Source organism: Panthera pardus, unplaced genomic scaffold, assembly GCF_024362965.1.
Source record: "Panthera pardus isolate Hobbes unplaced genomic scaffold, ASM2436296v1 HiC_scaffold_17, whole genome shotgun sequence".
NCBI classification, from domain to species: domain Eukaryota; kingdom Metazoa; phylum Chordata; class Mammalia; order Carnivora; family Felidae; genus Panthera; species Panthera pardus.
The window spans coordinates 96,658,819-96,685,538 of NW_026526732.1; the positions used below are offsets into that span (position 1 = coordinate 96,658,819).

Sequence of the window (26,720 nt, forward strand, 5' to 3'; positions counted from 1 at the left end):
TCTCTCTGCCCCTCTCCTGATTGTGCTCTTTCTCTCTGTCAAAAATAAATAAACATTAAAAAAATTAACTCTAGCCTTGCTTCCTTACCTCAGCAATTGGCATTTCATTCTGCTTGCCTTCCCCCCCACCCCCCCCACCCCCGCCTTCCCCCCAAATCATTGCTTTTCAGAGTTATCAATCCACATCTTTCCATTTTGGAGATGACATTGAAAAACTGTATAAATGTGGAAAAACGGGTTCTTAACAGTGTTGGTAGGCAAAAGACATGGTAACATAAATCGAAATCTTCATAAATTCCCAGAACCTACTGTATTACAATCATTCTTGAAGCTCAATAGAAAAAAAAATACTGAATAAAATCCACTTTCCTACCAACAGTGTTAACCTTGACTCTGAGGTAGCATTTTTTTCACCTTTTGTGCATAGATGTTTTGATATCCCATTATATATATTTTTTAAAGCCATGATCTCTCAGTATGTGAAAACCTCATGTCCTGAGGCTCAAAGCATAGAATATGTTCTGCTCTTTGGTTCTAACATTTAATGTCCTTATAGCCCACTAGAGGTCACGTAATTCCATACAGTAATTTGAGCACCACCTAGTGGGCATTCTGGCTACATTCCTGATTTGAAAGAAACCAATAGTTCTTTGAGACCAAGGAGTTAATGTGAGCCAACAGGGGCCTCTCGACTGAAATGACAATTTACATAATTCATAGAATCTTTCTCTGCCCCCAACACGTTAACAGTGTTCATAGGCCTATTCTGAATCTCACTGAAATTGCAAAACCAGAAACAAGAGCTGTTATTCTCTTAAAGCCCAGACAACACTGCATAGACAAAGCTGATTTTGCTCCTGCTTCCATATGCTCCTCATGTAGCTCAACAGCCCCTTCATTTTGCATGAAATCTTAGATCGTTCCTGTGATACAGTTTAACATAATCTGCCCTTCTGCATTTTCAATATCTGGGCTTCATTTTCGTTTCCATTTCTAGCCTTTAATTTACAACCTTCTCACGCTTGATCATTTTAATCGCCTCTGGTTGCCTAAGCTATTCTTGATTCAAACAGCACATTCCAGTCTAATTAAAGAGAATAGCTAATAATCAGTGCTTTAAACAATTAACAAGCCATTTTTATTAGTATCAAGTCAGAGGTAATTCAAAAACAGTTAATGTCCATTAAGATAAACAAGAACTTAAATTCTGAATTTAAGAAATAAACAATTCTTAAATTATAGGAAGAATTGATGGCTTAGCATACGTTAAAAGTTCAGAAATAACAGAAGTAAAAGCAGTGAATCGCCAAAGTAGTTATTAGTAAAAATTTATAGTGCATGCACCAAAAAGGCAGCTGGCAAATCAGGAGCACTCAAACCAAACACAGAATGAGGCCCAGGGGTATTGTTATAAAGCGGCTTATACAGTGAGAAAGCAGGGACTTTATATTTTACAGTGATTGGTGATAACATGAGAATTTTCTTAAATGACAGGGAATTGGTCACTGAATACCTCACATCAACTTGGGGAAACAGTTTAAGTTTTGCTTGTGATTTCCAGAGGTGTAAGCGAGAAATGACTCAGGTCAAGTTAGTCTTTCAAAATAAGTTAAATTAAGCTTTGTCTACAGGACTACACTGGTTTTGTCTCCTCAGAGAATTTTCAAAACTGGTCTCCACTTGTTTTTGATTTTAACACTATTACTGTTACTAACATTATGACCACTTACGGATTCATGAATGGCAGAAACCTTGAAAGTCATCTGGTTTTATACCATGGTATAGGAATTCCTCCCACAGTTTGCAAGTAGTCAACCAGTCTCTGCTTGAACACTTCTGGGGAGAGAGAACAAGTTCAGTGCGAAGTGGAGAAAAGGGAATGGGATCCAACACCAAACGCATCAAAGTCCTAATCTTTGCACTTGCAGTTACTTTGTGGTGAATAACAAGACCTCTGAAACTTCCCTTTTCCCATCAGTAAAATAGTTTGGTTGGGGCTGTGGGAAAAACTAAAGATCCCAATACACATGATTCTTACAAGGATCAAATGAGACAACCTCCCTTTCAGTTTTCAGGTACGCAAAGACCATAAGCCTCCAACTTCTGACCTCACATCTTCTAACCCCACTACTTAACTAAATTTTCCTTTCTCCAGTCTTGGTCTCTGTATATCTACCAACCAAGCTTTGTAGCAATGCTTCCCAAACTTCCATGTGGTAAAACTCATAGAAAGTGACAAGATATGTACAGTGTTGAGCTAAATGGCTGAGGTTGGTTAAAGCCAACAGGTTTTGAAGTCTCTCAGAGGGACCAGTGGGATTGAGCCCCCCTTGACCACTACAGCAACCTGCTTATCAAGTTTCCCATAATAACATTCCTTTCTTGTCAATATTACTTTCCCACTCCCTAATCATGCTTGCTAGGGTCACATGCCAAATAAACTACTTGCACCCAAACTCTTAGCACATTGTAGTAGATAATGAACACCAAAAAAACCCTGGTAAAATGGTAATAACCATAATATCCAGGCAAAGTAAAGCTTTGTGTATCAAGTTCTCCTTCAAAGCATACATCAACCAATAAGGTAAAACCATGTCTTAATTAATAAAGGTAGTTGCTTAAATTCTTTTTCTTTTCTTTTTAAGTAGGCTCCACACCCAACGTGGGGCTTGAACTCATGACCCTGAGATCAAGAGTTGCACACTCTACTGACTGAGACAGCCAAGCATCCCAGTTACTTGAATTCTATATTCACTTTGTGTGTGAAAGCACCGTATTCATTCTAACAGCATTTTCAGATTTATATCAAGACACCCTCTTTCACAGCTAAGAAACCAGACCACAAAAAGTTTAATGACTTCCAAGATCATATCTTTATCAGTAAAAGTAAAAAATAGTTTAGATTTTTTGAGCTTTGACTATATATGAGGCCCTGTGTTAAATACTTTGCCCTATTTCACTAATCACTGCAACAGCTTTATATTATTTCAGAGGTTTTAATTATATCTACTCCACAAATGCAGAAATTGAGGCTTAAAGAGATGGGTTCCAAGGGGTGCCTGGATGGCTCAGTCAGTTGAGAGTCTGACTTCGACTCAGGTCATGATCTTATGGCTCATGAGTTCAAGCCCCACATGGGGGCCTGTGCTGACAGTTCAGAGCCTACAGCCTGCTTTGGATTCTGTGTTTCTATCTCTCTCCACCCCTATGCTGCTCACTCTCTGTCTCTGTCTCTGTCTCTCTCTCAAAAATAAAAATAAACATTAAAAAAAATTAAAGAGATTGGCTCCAAACTGGCACCAACCAAAAATTAAAGAGAAGTGGGGCACCTGGGTGGCTCATTCAGTTAAGTGTTGGACTCTTGGTTTTGGCTTAGGTCATGACCTCATAGTTCATAGGTTCGAGCCCCACATCAAGGAAATTCTCTCTCTCTGCCTCTCCCCCATGCACATGCATATGCATTCTCTCTTTCTCTCCCTTTCTCTCAAAATAAATACATAAAATTTTGAAAAGAAAAAACTAAAGACAAAGTTTTGAACTAGCAATGAAGAGGAGCTGTGGCAGAATAAACTGTTTTTATCCTACAAAATATTATTTTAGTAAAGGCTACATATACACCCAAACTGAAATGGAAGATCAGGGCAAATAACCAAGTAACTCAACAGCAACAAATCATCCCTTTCCTTGGCAATTCATGAGGAATTTTTTTTTAAGATTTTATTTTTAAGTAATCTCTACACCCAATGTGGGGCTCAAAATTAAAACCCCGAGATCAAGAGTTGCACGCTCCACCGACTGAGGCAGCCAGGTGCCCCATGAGGAACATTTTTTGGGTGAACTATCCATAAAGTTGAATCAAATCTCTGCTATTTATTGTATGCTTAAATAACTCTGGACTTCATCTTAAAAAAATGGTCACTTTGCTCAGTCCCATCAGAAACTATGACTGCAAAAATTGTCAAGGTGATTATTAGATTAGGTAGAACTAAAAATTCTGATATTTTTAGGGTCAACATTATTGGCGTTTTACTGAAATGAGTCCCTCATTATTGACTCTGTAGGCCTTCTGGGTTTGTTTTCTAGAGACAAAGATGGAATTTGCACCAAAAATCTAAATACGTAGGAACAGTCCTGAGCATATGGCCAAGTTTTTGTGTTGAGATGCTTGTCTGCCCACATGAAATTGCTACTGTCTTCCATGAAAACTTTGGTTTCTTGGTTTATTTATGTTGAATCATATTACAGCTATTTGATATTTAAAGCAAAATGGAAATTTTGATGCATTCCACTCAAAACCATACAAACTGCAGATTTTGTTTTTGGGTGTCTCATCTGGTTAAGCTCTTTATAAGAGTCCTAAGCCTGAAAATTAGTTAGGTTTCTGACTGTTCCTTTTTTTATTCTCCTTTTATTATCATTTAAAAATCAAAATACGTGACTTCATTCTACTTTTGTAAGAGTGGGCAAGAAGCCCTTTCCTGTTCATGATGAGCTGACCATATTCTGACAGGACATTAAGGAAGAGTTGGACGACATCCTGGCAGGAGAAAATCAATTGGAAAAAAAAAAAAGTGTACTTGTATTCGGAAAATGAGTCAGTGTCTAGGAACCAATTACATTCAACACACAAAATTTGCTCCAAATGAGCAAATTGAAAATGCTTCAAGAGAAGCTGCATAATGAATATATATCTGGAGTGGTCAGGCACAAAATGCTTCATAAAGAATTCTGTTTAATTACAATGGTATCAATTTCTGGAGCATCTCCAGAATAAATTAACAGATTTTCAAAAACTGAAATACATAAATCACTAAATGTATTCAAAACGTTCTCTGGAATTGTCGAAGTCTGCATGCCTAAATGTGTTCTAGTAAGTGTCTGAGTGTCTACCCTAAACTAAAGTCCTACAAAAAATTTTTCTGGAGAAGCAAAATTATAATGGCACAGGCCAACACACCAAACAAGCAAAAGATACATCACAAGGCATTATGTTAAAGAACTTGGGAAAGATCATCAACAAAAAATCAAGATTTTTGCTCCTTTATAGCTTGATAATTAACATCATAGTATCCCTTCCCTCCCCAAAGTAAAAGATGATGAAAGAATAGAAGAGGTTAACACACAGAAGCTGATGACCTTGAAAATGCTGCTAAGTGGCCTAAACACTTATTTGCCCAGATGGCTTAGTAAAGAGGCCAACTCAGGTCTTCACCAGAGATTAAGTTGCTTCCCATGGTCACCCAGGTCAAAGACAGAGCCAAGACTATTAAGATTGCAGCTGATGTTATTCACAATGGCATTTGAGAGCATTTACAACATTGTATAGCTTACAAATTGCTTTTGTAGACATTAATCAAGTTATCTTTACAACAATCCTATCAAGTAGGTGGGACATGCATTACTATTACTTTCCCAATGACAAAAGACATCAGAGTCCAAGTCTCCAGACTTGGATTTTTCTCTCCTCCACCTATTACTCAGTCTCTATCCTTAAAATCTACATCCTTAAAAGATTTCGAGTGTTTTAACCAGCCTAGATCACCCCTCACCGCATTAGTATCAGAAAGACTGGATCTGTTTACTGATTTATTCAATGATAAGAAGACGGGCTGGCTCTGTCATTACATCCTGTGAAATAATCGGTTGAGTATTTAAGAAGATGATGAGCACTCCAGAACCAATGAAAAAGAAAATCAATGTAACAAGTCAGGGGACAAAAATAAAGGCACATCACTCCCCTGTTGACAACCAGTTACGAGGTCAGAAAACTAGCAAATGAAACCCACGGCTTGGGCATCATCATAAATCTGCACTAAAGAGGGCTCTAGGCACCACACCACCCAGCACTGCAGGAAACACTACAATATTTCCATAGCAACTGTAACTAAGGACATCATCAGGATGCTGAAAATGCAAAAGAAGAAGAAAAAGAGGCATAAACTGGGGACAAACAAGATTGTTTCCCTGGCAGAGTGAAGCCCACTATTCACCCCCAGAAAACATAAATATTTCACCACCTGAAGCAGGCAGTAACTAGCTTTCGGCCAGCCAAAACCATCCTCCCAATTTATATTTTCCAAGAAAAGAAATCAGCCAAAGGGTCAAAAACACAAGGAACTCAGAAATACATATACCAAGCAGGCAGCAGCATGCTTGAGTGTCACAGATTGGTCATGAGTCAGGAAAAGAGCCCAGTCATTTATTAAACTATCAAACCTGTTATGGCCAGGCAGGTACTGTCAGGAACACAAAAGTGAACCAGAAATACATTATGTCCTTGGAGTGTTCAGGGTTGTAAGGGGAGATAAAAGATCAATTACTATAAAACAAACTAGAATGTGATAGACATTAAAAAAAAAAAAAAAGAAATGAATGTTGCTATTAGAATTTAGATTATTGGAGGGTGTTATGGATTGAATTGTGTTCCCCAAAAAGATATGTTGAAATCCTAGCCTCCAAGTACTTCAGAATGTAACCTTTTTTGAAAATAGGGTCTTTGCAAATATGATGAAGTTAAAGGAGGTCATAAGGGTGGGCCCTGATCCACTAGGCTGATGTCCTTTGAAGGGAGAAGAGCTTATAAAAACTGAGACAAACCAAGAAGGTGGCAATGAGGAGGCGGAAGCAGACTGCAGTGATGCAGACACAGGCTGCAAGGACCAAGGATTGCCGAGCTCCACCAGAAGCTGCGAGAACCACCAGAATCTGCAAAGGGCCTAGGAAGCATGCTTCCTTGGAGACAGCAGAATCGGGGCGGCTCTGCTGACGCCTGGATTTCAGAACTGTGAGAGAGAAATTTCTGTTGTTATAAACCTTTCAGCTTTTGTTACTTTGCAACCGCAGCCCTAGGAAACTAATTCAGAGGGAAAGATTACTTCACACTAAACAGATTACAGCAAGTCTTCTTGTAAGCAATGACGTCTGAATGTAACCTTGAAGAAGTTGCAGTATACCAAGAGCGGGAAATGGGATTTCCTATTTATATGATAATAGCATCTACCATTTACTGAGAATCCACTCTGTACCAGGTATTGTACTAGGAATCATTCATACGTAACTGGCGTGGTCTCTGGCTCATAAAGGAGTGCATACAGACCTCACCTCCCTAATTGACCCTTGTTCTTCCATTTCACAATGTCTGATATGTAAAAAAGTTTCCGTTTAGGGGTGCCTGGGTGGCTCAGTCATTAAGCATCTGACTTCAGCTCAGGTCATGATCTCAGTTCATAAGTTTAAGTCCCATATGGGGAGAGCTCAAGCCCCGCTTTAGGTGAGCCCCACTTCTCTCTCTCTCTCTCTTTCTCTTCCTCTCTTCTTCTCTCTCTCTCCACCCCTCATGGGAGTCTCTCTCTCTGCTCCTCGCTCACTTTCACCCTCTCTCAAAAAAACAAAAAAGAAAGAAAGAAAAGAAAGAAAGAAAGGAAGGAAGGAAGGAAGGAAGGAAGGAAGGAAGGAAGGAAGGAAGAAGTTTCGGTTTAATAAATGGAAAAGGAAGGAGGGCTTGGGGTTTGTGGACAGATGTGGAAGGGAGGGAAGGAAGCAGGGAGCAGATGGCAAAGCATCTGTTCCCCTTCCAGACTGGCCATGATCTCCTTCTAGAAGAGAGGGTGGAAACAAGGCCCGGAACCTCTGTGAGTTGTTTTTGTTTTCATGTGAAACTAGGTGAGGAACTAGTCAAGGGAACTTCAACAGGCTCTGCATGTTTGGGGCTAATCTGTCTCAGAGGCAGGGGAGGCCATTCTCCCCTCCTCTCCACATGGAGGCCTTCCAAGGACTAGACTCTGAGAGCACAGAGAGTCAACAATTTTGGCATAGGCAGTGTTCTTATGATGGACAGTGGCCCTGGAAAGGCTTCAGCCTTGGCAAAGCCTCAGCAAGTGGCCTTGCAAGCAGATGCTGGACATGTGGGAGCTAGGATGGAAGAAAATTAACAGGGCAGAAATCCATGGCAACTGCAAAAGAAAGGTTAGCAAGGGAGTTTCTTTGAGAATTTCTAGAAATAACTGGAGATACTTTGAAGGGAATTAACTTCCTTAAGCCAAATAGGATGGGGATTCACACCATAAAAATTGGGATATAGGGCGCATGAGCGGCTCAGTCGATTGACCATCTGACTCTTGATTTCAGCTCAGGTCATGATCCCAGGGCCATGGGATCAAGTCCCACATTGGGCTCTGAGCTTGGATCCTGCTTAGAAGTCTGCCCCTCTCCCCTCCTTGTGTGCTTTCTCTCTAAAAAAGAAAATAAATCTTTTAAAAAAATTGGAATATAAAAAGAATGTGAGACAATGGAGTACTACAGGGCAATGAGAAAGAACGAAATATGGCCCTTTGTAGCAACGTGGATGGAACTGGAGAGTGTGATGCTAAGTGAAACAAGCCATACAGAGAAAGACAGATACCATATGTTTTCACTCTTATGTGGATCCTGAGAAACTTGACAGAAACCCATGGGGGAGGGGAAGGAAAAAAAAAAAAAAAAGAGGTTAGAGTGGGAGAGAGCCAAAGCATGAGAGACTCTTAAAAACTGAGAACAAACTGAGGGTTGATGGGGGGTGGGAGGGAGGGGAGGGTGGGTGATGGGTATTGGGGAGGGCACCTTTTGGGATGAGCACTGGGTGTTGTATGGAAACCATTTTGACAATAAATTTCATATATTGAGAAAAAAAAGAATGTGACAACTTGTTCTGTGACAGCAGGCTGATGAGGCCTGGAATATACCAATCAGGCACAGATTTTATTTAATCCAGCCAATCCCCATCATTATTCCCACTCTACAGGCAAAAAAACTGAGGCTCAGTTAAATAACTTTCCCAGCCAGTAACACAGTTTAATTCTGGATCAAAAATAAAACCATGTCTGTCAATGGCCAATGCGTTTCCCACTATACACACTGTGGATCTAGGCAGAGGAAAGAAGAACACTTGCAAAGAGTTGGGAAAAGAATAGAGGGGTACTTGGGGGGCTCAGTCAGTTACGTGTCCAACTCTGGATTTTGGCTCAGGTCATGGTCTCACAGTTCATGAGTTCAAGTCCCGCATCAGGCACTGCACTGACAGCATGGAGCCTGCTTGGGACTCTCTCTCTTCCCCTCTGTCTCTCCCTCCCTGACTCATGCTCTCCCTGTCTCTCTCAAAAATAAATAAATAAAACTTAAAAAAAAAATAATACAGTAGGTCAGGGTATCAGCCAGAATTCTGGCAGGAAACAGAATGCAACCTGAGTTGTTTAAATGAAGAGATTTGTTTATTTATTTACTTACTTACTTACAGGCTCCACACCCAGCACAGAGCTCACAACCCTGAGATCAAGACCTGAGCTGAGATTGAGAGTCAGACACTTAACCAACTGAGCCACCCAGACACCCCTGAAGAGACTCTAATAAAAGATATAGTTGACATCGCTATGGGCAGGATTAAGAGAATCAACAACAGGGGATGTTAAGATACCCAGAAACCAGAAATAGAGGATTCACTCCTAGTGAATCCTAGTGAGACTGGAAACCATGCAGAAGAGGCTGCCAGAGGGATTGGTAACCAGGGAGGGACACCTACAGGGAGGTGGGGGGCTGGAGAATAATCTGACCTTTCCTCTTACTCCCAACCTTCTGACTGCACCACCTACTGATGGTGCCAAACTGGAAACTGGCTACCAAGGAAGCCTGGATGAGGCCAGTGTCAGGGATCAGAGACTCACAAGTGGAAGAGAAGGAAGACATTTCCATGGAAAGAAGATGAATTGAGGCTATGTGCTAATCCTGGCCTGTTTTGCTCTTGGATCCATTCCCTGCCCTACTCTGTCCTATTCTGTATCATGAGAATTTCCATCCCCACCTTCCTTGGCCCTCTGGTTTCTGCATCAATTCAGCCAGTGGGAGGCTCTGAAGGAAGACTAGGGGGAGGAAACGGAGAATCCAGGCTATTTCTCCCCCTCTCCTTCTGCTTCAGGCACCGTCTGTGGCAGTGGCTGTCTTTTCTGTGAACCCAACTCTTGTGGCAAGGCCTGCCAAGGTGCCCGCTTCCGCTTGGTGACCCTGGATCCTATTGCCCCTTAAGCTTAGGCACTGATAGTAGCTTCTTGCTCTTAACCTCAGGGATGCTGTACGATCCCACTTTAGGTTTCTCAGCTCTGTCAGTGCCAGTGGGACCAATTCTTTGTACTAAGTTCTCTGTTTTAAAATATCAAGAATATTTCCTAGACCCTAGCTGATATAGGAAACTCACACCAGAAAGCTTCAACCTGTGGCACCTGGGTGGCTCAGTTGGTTGAGTGCCTGACTCTTGATTTCAGGTCAGGTCATGATCTCATGGTTTGTGAGATCAAGCCTCATGTCAGGCTCTGTGCTGACTGCACGGGGCCTGCTGGGCATTCTCTCTCTCCCTCTCTTTCTGCCCCTCCCTCTGCAAAATAAATAAATAAAACAAAAACAAACAAACAAACCGCCAACCTTCCTACAGAAAATAGGAGGAAAATGAATATAAACATGACTTGTATATCCTAAGTATTGAATAAATTTTTGTTTATCTATCACTGTTGTGAGCCTGTTTCTCCATCTTACTGGGGCCTCCTGTCCCTTAGCCACCAGTGTTCGGATATGCTCTCTGGCCCCTCTTGCCCTTCATACCCCTGGAGATGACAAATAGCCACATAAGCAATAGTCTGTTAGAACTCTTAGCTTCCTTGCCAAATGGTCCTTCTATCTTATCAAGACACATCCCTGAGTAGAACAAATTCTCTACTTTCACAGTTCCTGCTTTTTTTCTGGAGAAATACTATGTGGCCAGAGAAATACTATGTGTTTCTTTTCCTAGGATGTTCATGTGCTCTGTTCATTATATCCATAGTGCCCATTTCCAACAATTCTGCACACATATCTTTCCCCCAGAGTCCCTTGAATTCACTAAGCTTCACATCAGTTTAAAATTGATGCAAAGGAAATCCAGTAAGAATCAGAGACTGGGGTGCCTGGGTGGCTCTGTCAGCTAAGTGTTTGACTTAGGCTCAGGTCATGATCTCACTGTTCATGAGTTCAAGGCTTGCATCGGGCTCTATGCTGACAGCTCAGAGCCTGGAGACTGCTTCAGATTCTGTGTCTCCCTCTCTCTCTCTGCCCCTCCCCTGCTCACACTCTGTCTCTCTCCCAAAAATAAATAAACATTAAAAAAAAAAAATCAGAGACCAAAAATAAATTTATGACAACATGCCATAATTTCATACATGGAATGATTTCCTAAAAGCAGAAGAGGTTGGGGCAACTGGGGGGCTCACTTGGTTGAGTGTCCAATTGTTGATTTCAGTCCAGGTCATGATCTCATGGTGAGATTGAGCCCGGCATGGGGCTTTGGATTTTCTCTCTCTCCCTCTCTCTGCCCCTCATCCTCCTTGCACTTGCTCTCTCTCTCTCAAAATAAATAAACATTTCTTAAAAAGTAGAATGGGTTTGTTCAGAAAATGAAATAAACTGCTGATATATAAATCCTGACATGGAAAAGAATCAATATTATTAAGTCAGTTATATCTATAAAACAGTTCACTGCATTTTTACCTTTGGAATACTGAACTGCCACCACACACTTGGAATTTAATTCAATTTATGAAGCTTCCATTTGCCCACAACTTCTCCAGAACACCAGATTTTGCACATTCAGTTCCACCTCAACCATATTTTAAGCTCTAATACCAATGGTTTAAGTATACATTAGGATATTTCAGACCCTCAATAGTTTCTCCAATACATACTTTTGTCCTAACCTTGAATGCAGTTTAGTCTAGTTGTTAAATGCAAAGGTGTGGTAAATTGCATTGTTGGTCCTGACTTTCCTATATTCCATCCATGTCCTTTGCCATTGTCTTCGGAATTCCTCCCCAGTTGAAGATTAGATTTGTATGTGGCAATTATCGAGGAGTGCTCTTGGGAACAGCACTTTCATCAGAGCAAGGGAAGCAAGACTAGGCAAGGGAGAAAAAATAGGACTTGGTCTGTTGCACCCAAGGCCTCAGCCAATCCCACAGGAAGCTCTGGAACTGGGATGGCCCTTCAGAAATGTTTTGAATTGGGGCATGGGGTTGGGTCTTTGCACTGTCACACCTGACCTGTAACTGCATGTGGGTGGCCTGTGGGGGCACCCTTGAGCAAAGCAGCTGCCAGCAGGCAGTGGGGATGGGAGATCAGGGGTAAGGGTGGTAGTGGGAGGACAGGAGGGTTGGGGGGGTCTATCTGTGAGTCTTCATCAGCAATAAATATTCAAAGCAGCTGAGGGAATGAGAATAATTCTGAAGGGGGATCGACAGGTGTTTCACAGCATGTGCTATATTCCATAGAGGTAGAGTGTATCTCTTTGCTGCTTGACATTGGGCTCAGCCTTGTGACTTAGCTGGACTAAGTGAATGAGGCAGAAGTGAGTATACTGGTCTCAAGCTTAGGCCTTAAGAGACCTTGCATATTTCCAATTTCCTTTTTATACACGTCCAGGCTAACCTGCTGGTCTCAGGAGGAAGATTAGAGGCACATAGAACAGAACCATCCCAGCCAGCCACCCACCCAGGCAAGCCCAGCTTAGATCAGCTAACACCCAAGATGACCTGTAGACACTATAGAAATTGAGTGCTTGCTTTTGTATGATGTGATTTGTTATGCATTGATAGCAAGTCGATATAACAGACTCTGACCCAACGGTCAAATCTGATTCAAAATCCAGTACTTCTGGCATTGATGATTAACTTTATGTGTCAACGGGCTACAGGGTACACAGATTAAACATTATTTCTAGATGTGTCTATGCAGGTATTTCTGGATGAGATTAGCATTTGAATTGGTAAACTCTGTAAAGTAGATTGACCTCCCCAATGAGTGGGCATCACCCAACCCAGGGAGGGCCTGAATAGATCAAAAGACAGAGAAAGAAAGATATACATATCTCCCACTGGTTAGGTTTTTCTGGAAAACCCTAACCAATACAGTGACCTACTTGTGATCTTGAACAATTTGCCCAATCTTTTCTTGTAAGCCTCAAGTTTACCCTTGATATAGAAACGGTATCTGCTCTATAATGTTGTTGTGAGTTTAGCGTGGTACATGGCAACTTAGAAGCACTTAATCACTATAAGATATGCTCAATATTTGTATGCTTTTATTTCTAGGTGTAAAAATCATGACCCTAGAAGATATTGCTGGGTGACGGGGGATAGCAAAGGAAGGGTCAGTTCCCACTGCTCTCCAATCCCATTGGCTGCTCTTATCCTACCCTCCACCCTTCAAATGTTTAGGTCTGGCAATGGAAGAAGTGACAAAGCTGAGTCCAGCAATGTCAGCAGTAAATTGGTGTATCTGCCCTTCGATTCCTGGACTATTAAGCCAAAGATAATATTTGCTGGAAGGGGCAAGAAAGAACAGAGGACAGGTGCCTTCTAGTCCTGCACTGGTCTTTTCTTGTGGCTTCCAGGCTCTCGAGCTTTCTTAACTATTCATAACATGGTGTTCTGATGCATCAAGAATAGTCTGTGGAGCCCTCACTGTGTAGCCACTTCAAACAGTACTGTAGGCGGAGAATTTTTGCTCACTGAAATTCTACTGCCAAGTTTTGGCACGGTGCTTTACTTTTTTCCTCTTCCTTTTAAAGCTGACAAGGAAAAATAAAGTGCAGAAATACTGTTAACCAAATAAAGAGACACTGATTTTTTTTAAACCTCATTTGCGTCAGAAAATTCATTCCCCAATGAGCCATAACCAGATGAGACTGAACATATCCCAAGCCTTACAAGAGAAAGTTTTAATTACAGACTTCATGTTTCATCACCAGCAAGTCCAAGCCATGGTTTCCAAAGGGAGTTGAGACTGAAACGCCTCCCATCTATATCTCCAAAATCTTATCTTGGCTTGCTTATTCCCAACTATTAGGTTATTTCATTTTATTTATTTATTTATTTTTTTTTTTTTTTTTTACGTTTATTTTTGAGACAGAGAGAGACAGAGCATGAACGGGGGAGGGGCAGACAGAGAGGGAGACACAGAATCGGAAGCAGGCTCCAGGCTCTGAGCCATCAGCCCAGAGCCTGACGCGGGGCTCGAACTCACGGTCTGTGAGATCATGACCTGAGCTGAAGTCAGACGCTTAACCGACCAAGCCACCCAGGTGCCCCAGGTTATTTCATTTTAAATAGAGTGAAACTGAGACTCATTCCCCTTCATTTCCCAAATTCCTAAAACAGCTACTCTTTGTTTTTAATGGTGCTACAAAAAGAGAGAGAGAGAGAGAGAGAGAGAAAAGAAAACAGCACATTCCTGAAATATTACAAGAGACCAACAGAGGAGAAGCAAGTGCAGCATGGAGAGACTCCTGGGGAAGGGCTTCTTGAACTTTTGCACCAAGACGCCTTAACAAAAGAGGAGAACAAAAAAATTGCCCAGGGGCACATGGAAGTATACACAAAAATGAAAATAGCTAACATTAGTGAGAGTTCACTGTGTACCAGCCACTGCTCTAACATTTAACATATGCTTGTCATTTATTCTCATGATAACTCTATATGGCAGATGACATTATTATTCCCACTTTATAGATAAGGAAAATGAAAAACTGAGACACAAAGAGGTTAAGCAACTTGTCCAAGCTAAATACACAGCTATAAAAAGGCTAAATACAAATAAATAAAAAGGCTAAATATAGCTAAATTTGGCTATAAAAAGCTAAATTACAGCTCTACAGCCTGTAGTTTCAACCACAAGTTGCCATGAGTAGTCTACTAAACACTCAAAGTGTCATTAAAGTTTCACCTTAAAAATGCATGTGAATAAAATGACATAGGGTATAAGAATGGATTAAAAAAACAGGATCCAGGGGTGCCTGGGTGACTCAATCAGTTAAGCGTCTGACTCTTGACTTTAGCTCAGGTCATTATCTCATGGTTTGTGTGTTTCAGCCCCACATTGGGCTCCATGCTGACAGTGCGGAGCCTTCTTGAGATACTTTCTCTCTCTCTCTCTCTCTGTCTCTCTGCCCTTACCCACCCCCTCTTTCTCAAAATAAATAAATAAACCTAAGAAAAACAAAAACAAAATAAAACAAGATCCATCTATATGCTGCCTACAAGAAACTCACTTTAGACCTAAAGACACCAGCAGACTAAAAGTGAGGGGATGGATCTATCATGTTAATGGATGTCAAAAGAAAGCCAATGTAGCCATACTTATATCAGACAAACTAGATTTTATTTTAAAATATTTATTTTTGAGAGAGAGAGAGAGAGAGAGAGAGCATGCACTTGAGCAGGGGAGGGGCAGAGTGGGAGAGAGAGAATCCCAAGCAGGCTACCCATTGCCAGCACAGAACCCAATGTGGAGCTCAATCCACAAACCATGAGATCATGACCTAAGTCAAAATCAAAAGTCGGATGGATGGTCGACCAACTAAGCCACCCAGGCATCCTCAGAAAAACTAGATTTTAAACTAAAGACTGTAACAAGAGATGAAGAAGGGTATAATATCATAATAAAAGGGTCTATCCAAAAAGATCTAACAATTGGGTGTATTTATGCCCCCAATGTGAAACACCCAAATATATAAATCAACTAATCACAAACATAAAGAAACTTATTGATAACAATACAATAAAAGTAGGGGACTTTAAATCCCCACTTATAGAAATGAGATCATCTAAGCAGAAAATCAACAAGGAAACAATAGCTTTGAATGACACACTGGATGAGATGGACTTAACAGATATATTCAGAACATTCCATCCTAAAGCAGTAGAATACACATTCTTCCCAAGTGCACATGGAACATTCTCCAGAATAGATAACATACTGGGTCACAAACCAGCCCTCAACGGTACACAAAGATTGAAATCATACCATTCACATTTTCAGACCACAACACTATGAAACTTGAAGTCAATCACAAGAAAAAATTTGGAAAGACCACAAATACATGAAGGTTAAAAAACATGCTACAAAGCAATGAATGTGTTAACCAGGAAATTAAATAAGAAATTAAAAAATACATGGAACCAAATGAAAATGAAAATGAGAGGGGCCTGTGTGGCTCAGTCTGTTAAGCATCTGACTTTGGTTCAGGTCATGGATCTTGCAATTCATGGGTTTGAGCCCCACATTGGGGCTCAGGTGCTGATGGCTTGGACCCTGGAGCCTGCTTCGGATTCTGTGTCCCCCTCTCTGCCCCTCCCCCACTTGTGCTCTGTCTCTCTCCCAAAAATAAATAAACAATTTAAAAAAAACAAATGAAAATGAAAATGTGACAGTCCAAAACTCTTGGGATGCAGCAAAAGTGGTCAGAAGAGGTAAGTACATAGCAAGACAAGCCTACATCAAAAAGCAAGAAAAATTTCAAGCATACAACCTAACCTTAAAAAGGAGCTAGAAAGGGAACAGCAAAGAAAAAAAAAAAAAAAAAAAAAAAAAAAAAAAAAAAAAAAACGGCAGAAGGGAAATAATAAAGATTAGAGCAGGAAAAATATAAAGAGAGAAATTACAAAAACAGTAGAACAGGTCAATGAAACTAGGAGCTGGTTCTTTGAAATAATTTATAAAATTTATAACCCCCTAGCCAGACTTAACAAAAAGAAGAAAGGACCCAAAGAAATAAAATCATGAATGAAAGAGAAGAGATCACAAACAACACCACAGAAATACAGCAATATAAGAGAATATTATGAATAATTATATGCCAACAAACTGGGAAATCTGGAAGAAATGGATAAATTCCTAGAAACTCACAAACTACAAAAACTGAAACAGGAAGAAATAGAAAATTTGAGCAGACCCATAACCAGTGAAGAAATTGAATCCTTAATCAAAAATCTCCCAACAAACAAAAGTCCAGGACCAGAAGGCTTCCCAGGGAATTCTACCAGACATTTAAATAACAGTTAATATCTATTTTTCTCAAACTGTTTCAAAAAAGAGAAATGGAAGGAATACTTCCAAACTCACCTACAAGGTCAGCATTACCTATTCCAAAACCAGACAAAGACCACACTAAAAAAGAGAATTACCAGCCAATATCCCTGATGAATATGGATGCAAAAATTCTCATTAAGACTAGCAAATGAAATCCAATAGTACATTAAAAGAATCATTCACCACGATCAAGTGGGATTTATTCCTGAGCTGCAGGTTTGGTTCAATATTCGCAAATCAATCAGTGTAATACACCACATTAATAAAAGAAAGGATAAGAACCATAGGACCCTTTCAACAGATGCAGAAAAAGCATTTGACAAAATACAGCATCCATTCTTTTTTTTTTTAAGTTTTTTTTTTTTTAATGTTTATTTATTTTTGACAAAGATAGAGACAGAGCATGAGCAGGGGAGGGGCAGAGAGAGAGGGAGACAGAACCCAAAGCAGGCTCCAGGCTCTGAGATGTCAACACAGAGCCCGATGTGGGACTGGAATCCATGAACTGTGAGATCATGACCTGAGCGAAAGTCAGACACTTAACTGACTAAGTCATCCAGGTGCCCCCATTCTTGATTAAAAACCCTCAACAAAGTAGGGATAGAGGGAACATTCCTCAATATCATAAAGGTCATATATGAAAGATTTACAGCAAATAGTATCCTCAGTGGGGAAAAACTGAGAGCATTTCCTCTACAGTCAGGAATAAGACAAGGATATCCACTCTCACCATTTTTATTTAACATAGTACTGGAAGTCCTAGCCTCAGCAATCAGACAACACAAAGAAATAAAAGACATCCAAATAAGCAAGGAAGATGTTAAACTATCACTATTCACAGATGACATTATACTCTACGTAGAAAACTTCAAAGACTCCACCAAAAAATTTCTAGAACTGATACACAAATTCAGTCCAGTTGCAGGATATAAAATCAATGTGCATCAATCTGTTGCATTTCTGTACACCAACAATGAAGCAGTAGAAAGAGAAATCAAGGAATCAGCCTCATTTACAATTGCACCAAAACCATAAGATACCTAGGACTAAACCTAACCAAAGAGGTAAAAGATCTGTACTCTGAAAACTATAGAACACTTATGACAGAAATTGAAGAGGACACAAAGAAATGGAAAAGCATTCCATGTTCATGGAATTCCACGCTCCATGCTTTGGGTCTGTGCTACCCAAAGCAATCTACACATTTAATGCAATCCTTATCAAAATACCACCAGCATTATGGAACCACAAAAGACCCTGATAGCCAAAACAATCTTGAAAAAGAAAAGCAAAGTGAGAGGAATCACAATTCTGGACTTTAGGCTGTATTACAAAGCTGTAATTATCAAGACAGTATGGCACTGGCACAAAAACACATATATAGATCAATGGAACAGAATAGAAAACTCAGAAATGGACTCACAACTATATGACTAACTAATCTCTGACAAAGAAGGAAAGAATGTCCAATGGAAAAACTCTCTGCAACTCTCTTCAAGTTGTGAGTTGTGGACTCACAACTATATGACTAACTAATCTTTGACAAAGAAGGAAAGAATGTCCAATGGAAAAACTCTCTTCAACAAATGGCATTGAGAAACCTGGACAGAGACAGGCAGAAGAATGAAATTGGACCACTTTCTTACACCATACACTAAAATAAATTCAAAATGGATGAAAGACTTAAATGTGAGACAGGAAATCATCAAAATCCTAGAGAAGAACACAAGCAGCAACCTCTTTGACCTTGGCCAGAGTAACTTCTTACTAGATACGTCTCCAAAAGCAAGGAAAACAAAAGCAAAAATGAACTATTGGCACTTCATCAAGATAAAAAAAAAAAAAAACTGCACAGAGAAGAGAACAATCAACAAAAGTAAAAGGCACCCTATGAAATGCGAGAAGATATTTTCAAATGACATATCTGATATAGGGTTAGTATCCAAAATCTGTAAATAACTTAACAAACTCAACACCCCAAAAACAAATAACCCAGTGAAGAAATGGGCAGAAGACATGAACAGATATTTTTCCAAAGATGACATCCAGATGGCTAACAGACATATGAAAAGATGCTCAACATCACGCATCATCAGGGAAATACAAATCAAAACCACAATGAGATATCACCTCACACCTGTCAGAATGGCTATACTTAACAACTCAGGAAAAAACATGTTGGTGAGGATGCAGAGAAAGGGGAACCCTCTTACACTGTTGGTGGGAATGCAAAGTGGTGTAGCCACTCTGGAGAACAGTATGGAGTTTCCCCAACGTGTTAAAAATAGAATTACCTTATGACTCAGCAATTGCACTACCCAAAGGATACAATAATACTGATTCAAAGGGGCACATCCACCCCCGATATTTATAGCAGTATTATTAACAATAGCCAGAGCCCAAATATTCATCGACTGACAAATGGTTAAAGATGTTGTGTATATATATATATATATATATATATATATATATATATATAATGAAATACTAGTCAGCCATCAAAAAGAATTAAATCTTGCCACTTGCAACAACGTGGATGGAACTAGAGTGTATCATGCTAAGTGAAATAAGTCAGTCAGAAAAAGACAAATACCATACGATTTCAATTATACATGGAATTTAAGAAACAAAACAGACGAACATAGGGGAAGGGGGAAAAAAGGGAGGCAAACCGTAAGAGACTCTTAACTATAGAGAACAAACTGAGGGTCGCTTGATGGGGAGATGGGTGGGAAGATGGGCTAAATAGGTGATAGGTATTAAAGAGGGCACTAGTTGTGATGAGCGCTAGGTGTTTGTTGAGGTACAATTGACATAAAATAAACTCCATAATCACAGTGTGCAATTTAATAAATCTTAACCTGTCTTCCACAAAAGGCAGCGAACATAGCCATCACCCTCAAAAGTTTCCTTGTTCCCATGTATTCCCTCCCTCCTCCCCTCACCCCTCCACTTTTCTGATATTTTTAATGTTAAATGTTGTGGGTTTTTTTAACCACCCCTCTTTACGGCTCTAAAAAAAAAATTCTACTCCTGAAACAAATATTACACTATATGTTTAGTAACTAGAATTTAAATAAAAATTTTTAAAATATATTTTAAAAATGCATATGGATACTTCATTCTATTCGATAATTCACATTTGCTTTAAGATAAAATCTGCCCTCAAAGAGTTTGGTTTACATTTTTCAATGTCCTACTTCCCCTCCAAGCAAATCTTCAACCAAAATTGCTGTTCCAAGATGGTAGACCAAGTGTTTAAGGTGGTGTGCCCAGTTTGAGAAGCACTGGCCTAGGGCAGCTACCTTGCCCAAGAAAAATAAAAACACCTTTATTTTATCAGCCAGAATTAATTTGTCCAATTAACCGTATTTATAAGAGATATTAGCTTCTTCTCCACTGTCAAGGCACCTGATTCTAAAGGGTTGTGGGTAAAATGGAATTGAACCAAACAGATTAACTGAGTAATTTAGCAGGAGAAAGGAGACAAACACATCAGTTAGACAGATGAAGTTCATCATGGCTAAACTCAAAATAAGCGTAAGGCTTGACATAAGGCAAAGCATCTTATGAGCAGGATATTTTTAGCTTGGACTGAGATGTAAGGACATGTGAGAGAGAAAGGGGGAAGGAATGTGTGTGCGTGTGTGTATAAGAGGGAGAGAAAAAGAAAATTTGGAGAAGGAGCAAAAAGTCTGTTTTTATTAGAAAAGAATGCGGTTGGGCACCTGGCTGGCTCCGTCAGAAGAGCATGCAACTCTTAATCTCAAGGTCATGAGTTTGAGCCCCATGTTGGGGGTAGAAATTACTAAATAAAATAAATTAAAACTTTAAAAAAAGAAGAAATAATGCAATTTAATGGGGGAAAAAGCACAGGAATTAGAGTCAATTCAACCATGAATGAGAACATTATATGTGTTAATAATAGTGCAGCTTATTTTATCAAATCTAAGACACCATCAATTGTAAGATTCATTCAAATATTCTTTTAAAATTAAGAAAAAATTTTAATGTTTAATTTTTTTTTTAATTTTAGAGAGAGAGAGCACAAGTGCAAGAGAGGGGCAGAGGAAGAGAGAGAGAATCCTAAGCAGGCTCCATGCACACTGCAGACAGGGCCAGAAGCAGGGCTCCACCCCACAACCCTGGGATCATGACCTGAGCAGAAATCAAGAGTCAGATGCTCGACCAACTGAGCCACCCAGGTGCCCCCATTCAAGTATTCTTTTAAAATGTCATCTCAGAATTGATGAACTACAATAATTTCTTTCAGTCCCATTTGAAAAATGAAGATAATACCTACTATAGCCCTTTTTGTTTTGTTTCATTTATTTATTTTTGAGAGGGAGTGCAAGCAGGGGAGGGGCAGAGAGAGGGAGAGAGAAATAATCCCGAGCAGGCTCTGCACTGCCAGCTCAGAGCCCAATGCAGGGCTCAAACTCACGAATCATGAGATCATGACCTGAGCCAAAACTAAGAGCCAGCCACCCAGGCGCCCTATTACCTACCTACTACAGCCTTGCAGGGAGACGGTGACAAATAAAGTAACATTTGCCTGACATATGGAAGGTCCTCAGGAAATATAAGACATATTATTTCTACTACTTTTTGCCAAAAGCAAGTTAATTCTTATCCAAAATAATATTTTTGTTTTTATTGGAAAAGTTTACATTGTAAAGGGGAGCATTCATCTAATCACAAATGAAAACAATATACTGATGGGTAAAGCAAGACAGTATTTATCCTCTCCAGATTTTTCTATATTTATACAACAAATATATGTGAGTATTGACCCACACACGAGGTGATAAATTGCTTTTTAAAATTTATTCACTTGAGCACCTTTAAGGTTTTTCACACCGCACTGCATAATGGACAAAGAGTCATACTAGAGGAGATACAACTCATTAATTGTCTTTCTAAGAACTGCTAGGTTCTATCACTGAAATTAATATAAATTACCATACCTATACTTAAAATGTGTTAGGTTCTAATAGTGTTTTACTCATATTTGTATCTTCCATAATAGACTTGAAGATTTTTCTGATCATTAACTAGATGTGCTCTTTCCCACCTTTACAAGGTCATGGATTTCTGTATTATGCTTATAATTGTTATGGAATACTGCTGCATATTGCAGTTATGTGTGTTTATATCTTATCACCTCTGCCAGCACATTGAAAAATGGAAATGACAGGTTGTGGTAATGACACAGCATTGGTCACTAGAAAGAGTGGTAGAAAGATAAGATCGCAAATAAACTGAGAGCAATTCTAATGATCAACTGTGGTTTCCGGGCTGTATAGAGAAGGGTGAGAAGCCAAGCAGGTAGTAAAAGATGAATTAAATAGAGGGATCAGGGGGATCAAGCTCTCCTTGTGCTCAAATAGTGGAGTTGCAGAGAGATGCAAGAATTAAGAGCAGATGTTAGGGGTACAGAGAAAAAAAGTAAAATACACATTCTATGTGGTAGAGAAGCTCAGAGTGATGATAAACTTCAGCTGTAACTCTCCAAGTGGGTAATGGAAATGAGATTTAAGAGTTGGGGAAGGGGCACCTGGGTGGTTCAGTCAGTTAAGAGTCCGACTCTTGATTTTGGGCCAGGTCATGATCTCACAGTTTGTGAGATCAAGCTCCAGTAGGGCTCCAAGCTGACAGAGCAAAGCCTGCTTGGGATTCTTTCTCCCTCCCTCTCTGCCCCTCTCCTGCACACGCATAGTCTCACACTCTCTCACTCTCTCTCTCAAAATAAATAAACTTAAAAAAAGGAGTTGAGGGGAAAATTGGGGTGCCTGGGTGGCTCAGTTACGTAAGTGTCTGACTCAAGCTCAAGTCTTGATCTCAGGGTCATGAGTTCAAGTCCCGTATTGGGCTCTGCCCTGGGTATGGAGCCTACTTTAAAAAAAAAAAAAAAAAAAAAAAGAGTTGAAGGGAAAATCTGTGGACCTGAGGAGGTAAATACATTCTGAAAGCTAGGATCCTAAAAGGTCCCATGGGTGCTGAAACTCCTCAGAAAACCTCGGGAGCTGGAGTAGCAGGGAAGACAGTGAACTGGGCATCTATAACAGGAAAACTCGTTTTCCTCCTTCTTTGGGGAAAATCCAGTTCTTCCCTGTGTGTTTCTTTCCTAGGAGTCTCCTTTACTTTTACCCAGAACACTTCACTTCTGGTCACTTCTGGTTACCAGATATGTGGAGGCTTTTCCCCATACCAAGCGATTCTCTGGGATACAGGCTGGGTATCTTACAATTTAACTCAGTTCTGATACTATCTACCCAGATATAGTGTCAGATCCCACAGGTTAAGGCCTCAGTCTCACAAGACTGCCCCCCCTCCCCTGATGCAAAACACACATCAAATGCAAGTTGTAAATCCAAGTTATCACCTGGACTTCTGACCAGCTGGCTATAGATTGGAGGTTCCAAAGACCCCCAGCTTGGGTTTGATTCATTTGCTAGAGCAGCTCACATAACTCAGGGAAACACTTAGGTTTGTCAGTTTCTTAAAGGATATGATAAAGAATACAGATGAATAGTCAGATGAAGAGAAACATAGGGTGAAGTGTGGTAGCATTTCTGGTGCAGAAGCCTCTGTCCCCATGGAGCTGAGGTATGTCATCTTCCTGGTATTGATGTGTTCCCCACCTAGAAGCTCCCTGAACCCAAACACTACTGGGATGTTATGGATGCTTCCTCATGTATGCATGATCAATTATTTACTCTGTTTCCAGCCCTTCTTCCCTCTCTGGAGAGTGTGGGGTAGGCCTGAAAATTCTAAGCTTTTAATCTTGGATTGGTTGTTCTGGGGACCAGTGCCTATCTTGCAGCCATCCAGGAACTCACCCAGAGTCTCCTCAATAGAACAAAAAATGTTCTCAGTGCTCTTATTCTTTAGGAATTTACAAGGGTTTTAGGAGACCTGTGCCAGGGATGGAGGTCAAAGACAAATATTAGAGCAAAAGGTGCTCCTTGTGTTCTTATCATTTAGGAAATCACAAGGGTTGTAGGAGCCCTGTGCCAGGAACCAGGGGCAGAGACCAATATATTTTTTTTTCATTTTTTTAAAGTTTTTAAATTTATTTTGAAAGAAAGAGAGAGAGCAGGAGAGAGGCAGAGAGAGAGAGAGAAAGAAAATCCCAAGCAGGCTCCTTGCTGTCAGCACGGAGTCTGACTCAGGGCTCAATCTCACAAACCATGAGATCATGACCTGAGCCAAAATCAAGTGTCAGACACTTAACGGATTGAGACACCCAAGCACCCCTACTTTTTCTATTATTTCATAGTGCCATAAGATCTTCTGAGAGTGTGTGTATGGGGTGACTGGAATGTCAGTAGACAGCAACTACAAGTTGGAGAGTGCATGGCATAATGTCAAAGGTATCAAAGGAAGAGGAACATTTTCACCAGCATAAAGGAGTAATGATTTCCAATGGTGATTCTCAGAGTCTAGTTCCTAGATAAGTTACACCAGCTCCACCTAGGAACTTGTTAGAAATGCAAACTCTAGCCTCCACTCCAGATCTACTGAATCAGAAGCTGGGAGTGGCCTCAGAAATCTGTGTTTTAAGAAGCCCTCCAAGTGGTGCAGAGGCTTGCTAAGGTTTGACCACCGTCGGTTTAGAAGTGGCTACAAAGCTGAACAACAGGTCAGCATCCACCCATTTACCATCACAGCCTTTTCTTTAGTCATCTGTGGGATTCAGATTTCAGTTAAAGCCATAAAATGGAGGGAGCATTATGAAGAAAAGCCGGGGCAATAGAGGGGTTTATTTGCAATGGAAGAAGGGTTCCAGAGGCAGCCCTGAATGTTGACTCTCTTCCTTCCTATCCCAAGCCCTTGCATGGGCTCAGCCATCCTGACAGAAACTGAGGACAGGAGTACACAAGGGGGCAAGCTGAATTAATAACTGTAACAGCAATATTTTATAATAACCATAATTATACTATTAATAATTACATATAATTGGTAGCTATTAATCCCGTTTCATTCATAAAAACCAGCAAGAAGATAAGTGTCATGGTCTCCCAGGGCTGAACGTGGAGAAAATGTTCACTCTCACACTTACAGTTTTCAGATGGAACAGACACGGCCACATGGACTAATGTTTTTCAGTTTATCCTTAAACTAACCAAATAGGTCCAGTAGCATATTAACAAGCCCACAGTACCTAAAAAGCACTTAAGTTCATGGAGTTAGTATAAACTTATACTCATGGTCTCTTCCTTTGCTGTGATACATACCCCTCCCAATCACCACTGAGATGGTTCTCCAAATGGAGCTGACCATACCACGTGTTGCTTCAGCTTTAATTACATAGGTTACATCACACCTAATTACCATTTACTTCATTTGCATGTTGTTGTTGTTTTAGGAGATTGAGGAGGGGATCCTGAAATTTCAAAAACTGGGAACAACACCTGCAGAGTTCAATTACAGTTGGACCTTCTCCTCCTGGCTAAACTTCAGCTTTGTTCTTGGCTCTCTGCCCTGGAGTCACAGGAATGTAAACATTAGAGAACCTCATCCTCTTTATCTTGTCTGTTACTTCCAATGTCCCTCCTGAATTTACTGATCTAACATATTCTGTTTCTAATAACTACTAAAGTGAATACATTTCTTCCCTTCAATAAAACAGATCTCCTTTCTGATCAATATAACTCAGAGTGAAGGGTGCCTGCATGGTTCAATCGGTTAAGTGTCTGACCCTGATTTTAACTCAGGTCATGATCTTGCAGTTCATGAGTTCCAGCCCCATGTTGGGCTCCATACTGTCAGTGCAGAACCTGTTGGGATTCTCTCTCTCTCTCTCTCTCTCTCTCTCTCTCTCTCTCTCTCTCTCCCTCTCTCTCTGCCCCTTCCCTGCTCTCTCTCTCACACACAAATACAAAATTGAGAGGTAGGTATAGAGATTTCCAATATACTTCCTGTCTCTACAACTGCATAACCTCACCTATTACCAATATCACTCACTAGAATGGTATGTTTTTTACCAAGGGGGAAATTACATTGGTGTATCATAATTACTCAATGTCTATAGTTTACTTTACACTTCACTCTTGGTGTTTTACATCCTGTGGATTGAGACACAAGTATAATGACCTATCATTATATCATACAGAGTATTTACACTGTCCCAAAAATTTTCTGTGCTCTGCCTATTCATGTTTCCCTACTCCTACCCCTGGAAACAACTCATCTTTTTATTGTCTCCATATTTTGCCTTTTTTGGAATTTCTTATAGTTGGAACTATACAGTATGTAGCTTTTTCACAGTGGCTTCTTGCACTTAGTAATATGCATTTAAGTTTTCTTCGTGTTTTTTTCATGGCTTGATAGTTCATTTCTTCTTAGCACTAAACATTTCCCTTGTGTGGATGTACCATAGTTTATTTACCCATTCACATACTTAAGGACATCTTGGTTGCTTCCAAGTTTTGGCAATTATAAACAAAGCTTCTATAAACATCCATGTGCAGGTTTTTGTGCAGACGTAAGTCTTCAACTCCTCTGGGTAAGTACCAAGGAGCACAATTGCTGTATTATATGATAAGAGTATGTTTAGTTTTGCAAGACATTCACCAAAATGTGTTGGCTATACCATTTTGCATTCCCATCAGCAACGTATGAGATTTCCTGTTGCTCCCCACATCTTTGCCAGTATTTGGAGTTATCAGTGTTCTGGATTTTGGGCCTTGTCATAGGTGTGTAGTGATATCTCATTGTTGTTTTAATTTGCATTTCCCTAATGACATATGATGTGGAGCGGAGCATCTTTCCATATGCTTATTTGCCATCTGTACATC

General features: G+C 40.1%; 1 long non-coding RNA gene across 1 annotated transcript in view; it reads right to left on the bottom strand.

The window, feature by feature from the left end:
* Nucleotides 1-26,720, bottom strand: part of LOC109271793 (uncharacterized) — a 32,106-nt gene that overhangs the window by 1,731 nt on the left and 3,655 nt on the right. The window contains exon 2 of the long non-coding RNA XR_002082112.1: nt 1,731-1,836. This is a non-coding gene — a long non-coding RNA (uncharacterized LOC109271793). The remainder of the gene's footprint in view (nt 1-1,730; nt 1,837-26,720) is intronic.